The following is a 4,899-nucleotide window of genomic DNA, read 5'->3' as shown; positions in this document are numbered from 1 at the left end:
AGACTATTAGGGGCGGCATAATAACGGTGACATTACGTCGGTAATACATTTAGCGGCGACTTATTAGGTCTTTAGCAACAACATTTGTCGCCGGTAATGCCTCTATTTTTTGTAGTGTTTCGAAAGATCTTGTGTTTTTTTTTTTTTTTTTTTTTTTTTTTTTTTTTTTTTTTTCTTTTTTATACTTTTTATCTTTAATCAAGCAAATTTTTTGTAGTGTTTCGAAAGATCTTGTTTTTTTTTTTTTTTTTTTTAATTTTAATCAGGCGAAAATATTCTTAGAATTTATGTCAAGCATCGGGCAACACTTTATGTAATCATTTTCAGTTATTTAGGGATAATTTTATCAATAAATAAAATAAAAACTAGGGAAAGTGTTCAGTTGTAAAACATACAGTCACAGATACGAAAAGTGACTAACAGGAACATTGGAAAGACTGATTCCATTCTTCTAGCCCAAGAAAGCAGATCCCAATTGATTGCAAAGAAATTACCAAAATACATATTCTATTGCTCAACTTGGTAAAATGTACAATATTTTCCACCTTTGGTTACTATGAGTTAAATGACATCTTAATCCATTAAGTGACGATGAAAAGGACTTATAAGCTGGAATCACTTGAAATCCAACCCAAATTACAATGTTTTTATGTTCAAATTGAAAGTATAATGATTTAAGATAGTTATAGACTAAGGGATTTTGGCTTGCATCATTATAACATAAAAAAAAAATTATACAAACCATCTGCTATTATGGAAGATAATTTTGGTAATTTCCAGCTTGTATGATCTGTTTGAGATGTAACCTATGCCTCCCTCTAGCTTGCCCTTTTGGATACATCTTGTAGGTCCCTCACCGACATATAATTGAACAATAATATCTTCAAATACAAAATTACAAAATGTCAAAATTCATCTTAAACTATTTTAAATATTCACACAAAGTCTTAGACAAATACAAAAACTCTAACCTGTGCAGAGTCCTTCCTGAAGTTGTCACCACCAACTGCTATGGAAAACCAATTTGCAGAGACTTCCATGCTTTCAGGACTATGTGCTCCATCTTAATAAAACACCACATCACCTTCACATACATTGTCAGGAATAATCTGAGCTCTTCCTTGTAATTTTGCACTTGTTAGTCCCTTGATGAATCTCTCAGACAAATAATTTTGTATCCAACCACAAAAAAAATGGAAAATTTTCTTTTTGAAAGATTTACTAAACATATGCTGACAAATGTTTCATTTTTAACATAAACTTACAGTCTGAAGTTCCAAATTACCTGTCCTTTGGAGCCATGTGGAGCTTAACATAATGGCTAGCCCTGCATTTATATATTGGTGATCCCCTGCAAGCCCTAAATGTAATCCATTTAGCAATTTACTATCCAACATGTTTGCCACTTCAAGATTCACCTGTCACAGTGTAATTTAAATTGAAGTGTAATATGAATATTTTCTGATATTCTAGGATTTAAAAATGTTACAGAATTGTAAATTACATCTAACTGGGAGGCTTTTTCTTTAAAGTAAATGCTGGAACACCTTTCTGCAAAAAAAAAAAAATACAAATGACATGTGTTTTGATCATATCAAAATCACATATTTAGAAGGGCATGTGAAGAAGCACCTTAAAGATACCAGCTTTCTCACCAACAATTTCTCCAAGTTTCCTGCTCATCTATGTGGGCCTAGTCTGATTGAATTTCTGTTAAACACATGAATTTTGGGTTGTTGGGAGGTTGAAGTTGACTACAGCAAAATAAAATTGGAGTTCATATAAATTTGGTTATGAACTAAGGGGGGAATAAAAGCTGGTAATTAGGGTAAACGAAGCTGTGATGAGTAACACAACATAAGTTTCAAACATGAGGAAGAAGATTGGTAAACAATTCTAAAATACGAAAGAAAAACAAAGTTGAGTAAGTAAATCGAGAGTACATGGCTGATTGAACATTTGTACACTTAAAACCACATCATAAACCCAAAACTCAACCCTACCGATAGCTTATGTGGGCCATATACAATTAGTAACCTTCACTTTTACCTGTATGATCTATTAACCTTCTTTGCTACAGGCGACAGTCCATGAAAAATGGACTAAATTCTTCCTGATGTTAATTTTCTAATATGTAACTTCAATTTACCAACTAAATATCTGAGGTTCTGTGTTTCACACACCCATTAATAAGTTAACAAATTAGTCAAATTCATCATTAATACTAATGTATTAGAATGAAGGAACAAACAAAAATAGGTTAAAAAGGAATGAAAAATGAGTCGCAGTTGGGACTGGTTGCAGCACACTTCTGTTTGCTACAAATTAAACAAAATAATAATTAAGTAAAGCTTGAATTCTATACATGTTTGCAATTTCAGGATACTTTTCGGTATGAATTTTAACTACTTGGAGTGTGTCTCCCATCGTTATATAACTTCATTAATAGTATTACTCATAAATTGACATGGGACACACATCTAAGTAACAAAGATGATAACTTAAAGCAAGAGCCTAATACTTTAATTGAGTAAAAGATGAAAGAAAGAATTACCAGGTTGCATAAATGTCGCCCACTGAAAGAAAGAATACCTGTGTGAAACCAAAACAACATTATAGTAAATGGATATTGGAAAAATACAAAAGATAAATAATCAAAGAAGTGAAAAATGGAAAATTACAGGTTTAGCTTCTGCAATAAATTAGTTCGTCAAATTAAGTAAGCCCTAATTTCAGAAAAAGAAGATTAACATGAAGAAAGAAATTGAATCAAGAAACATGGAATGGAATTGAGTCAACAATAAACCCAAAGTCGAACAGGTACCTCGGTTTTCAAAGAAGCAGAAACCCAAAAGTATGAAATTGTGAAAACCAAAGACGAAAGAAGCGGTAGCGGTGAATGTTTGTTGAACCTAGAATCGTGTCTCACACTTCAGAAAGCAAGCGACAAACCGAAATGGACGCATATTTTTTTTATGTTGGCTGATGATGAAATGAAGAAACCAACGATAGCTTATGTGGCCCTAGTCTGATCGAAGCTGAAGCGGCGAAGCCATTAGAAGAGAGGAAGGGCGAAAAGAAACTGTAACAAAAGAACAAATAGAAATATGGATTAGTGGATGTTAACAGAAATACGGTTGAAGGAACTTACCTCAAGCGACTGTGGATCTTTAGTCAACCAAGGGAGAGAAAGGGTTGTGGAAGAGGAGGTAGGAAGGGCTAGATGGAGAAGAATCGATAGATAATGGAAAAAGCCAAAATTCTAGAGAGCGAATCAATCGGTGGAGGGTTAAAGTAAGATGGATCGGTGGTGGGTTCTTCAGCATCTTCAAGTAATATGGCGGTGAATGTCATAGCGGTGGTTTGTTATTGGAAGGAGAAGCGGCTATAGGAGAAACACGTAGAAAGAGAAGAACGGATTAAAGGAACACATATCGTTAAAATTTTGGTCCAATCAACAGCAAAAACTGTTGAAATTTATTACAACTTTAATATATATATAAAAATAGGCTTCTTTTGTACAGCATGGATTCAACTTTTATCTATATATATATATATATATATATATATATATATATATATATATATATATATATATATATATATATATATATATATATATATATATATATATATATATATATATATATATATAAAAGTTGAATCCATGCTGTACAAAAGAAGCCCTATTTTTTTCATCAACATATTGCTTATTCGTGTACTAATTATACTTTTTTGTTTTTAAGAAGGGACTAATTATTTTCAATAAACTAATAAATATATAGGAAATTTGTTCTCGTGACTGAGGAAGTATATGTGAACGCTTATTTTTTTTTTTTTGATAATTTTGCTCACTTTGATGAGTTATAAGGATCAAGATACCTTAAACATATAATTGCTCCAATGATTAGTACTCTTCTATCCGAGCTATACGCGTTTGTTTATATTTATTTTTAGATTTATTTATATTAATGAACTCTTTACATTAAATACATTCTTGGAAATATGTCGATGAGCAAAGCCACGCAAGCAAGGCTCCACCGTCGTACGTTGTTGGTTTCTTCGCCCTCTCTTGATAAAAGGTGACAAAAAAGTTTTTTTTTTTTTTTTTTTTTTTTTTTTTTTTTTTAAATCTGCAATATTTATAGATATAAATTAAAATCCAGCGAATAGCTGGAAGTTATACAAAATAAGACGAGAATAAAATAGTTATAAGGTCCAAGATAAACTACACAATTATAAGGCACCAGTCAAAGGCACCAAACCAAATGGGAAACATATCAGATTCTAAGACTGAAAAACTAAAGACTAATATCTCTTTATGATGATTGTAGCTCCAAATGTCAATAGTTACTTTGTACTTCCACACAGTCAATCCATTTCAATCTTCATTCCACATCTTTGCCCATCTGGGGTGATATATTGATTGATTGATAAAAAAGCTCCACCAAGAGACAATGTGGTGTCACTAACCTTCTAGAGATATTCTGGGGGTAAAATCGTCAAAAACTTGCAAAGGGCAATTAACTCCTTTTTTTTATCCACCACTTTAGATTTTTCTAGACCATCAGCTTCATGAAAATCGCAGTCAAAATGTGGTGTAGAACTCTCCAAATCAGTCATTTTTAGGACAAGGGTAGATTCGTCCATAATGTCCAGAAACTTGTAGTGGGTGATTAACTCTTTTTTTTAATTATCCACCACTTCAGCTTTTTCTAGACCATCAGCTTCATTAAAATTGCAGTCAAAATATGATGTAGAACTCTCCAAACCAGCCATTTTTAGGAGAATGATAGATTCGTCTATAATACCCTTACCGAATTTTTCTTTTTTTCATTTTACCAGCCATATAGCCTTTTAGCCAGCATAAATTCCAGCTTATGTTTGTAATAAAAGCAA

General features: G+C 32.1%; 1 long non-coding RNA gene across 11 annotated transcripts; it reads right to left on the bottom strand.

Annotated features, from left to right (window-relative positions):
• Positions 1-557: 557 nt before the first annotated feature.
• On the bottom strand, positions 558-3,471 carry LOC111903758 (uncharacterized). 11 transcript variants are annotated; one of them, XR_008225570.1, is made up of 8 exons: positions 2,825-3,467; positions 2,682-2,726; positions 2,555-2,592; positions 1,633-1,710; positions 1,505-1,551; positions 1,286-1,418; positions 972-1,116; positions 558-881 (listed from the first exon to the last, which is right to left on the bottom strand). It is a non-coding gene; the product is annotated as an uncharacterized LOC111903758 (long non-coding RNA). The 11 variants fall into 11 exon arrangements; XR_008225569.1 differs by having other exon boundaries at positions 972-1,084; positions 2,825-3,465; XR_008225568.1 differs by having other exon boundaries at positions 972-1,418; positions 2,825-3,082; positions 3,152-3,463.
• Between the last annotated feature and the right edge of the window lie 1,428 nt (positions 3,472-4,899).

This window comes from Lactuca sativa, chromosome 8 (genome assembly GCF_002870075.4).
Source record: "Lactuca sativa cultivar Salinas chromosome 8, Lsat_Salinas_v11, whole genome shotgun sequence".
Taxonomy (NCBI): Eukaryota; Viridiplantae; Streptophyta; class Magnoliopsida; order Asterales; family Asteraceae; genus Lactuca; species Lactuca sativa.
This window is presented reverse-complemented; position numbering and strand designations above follow the sequence as displayed.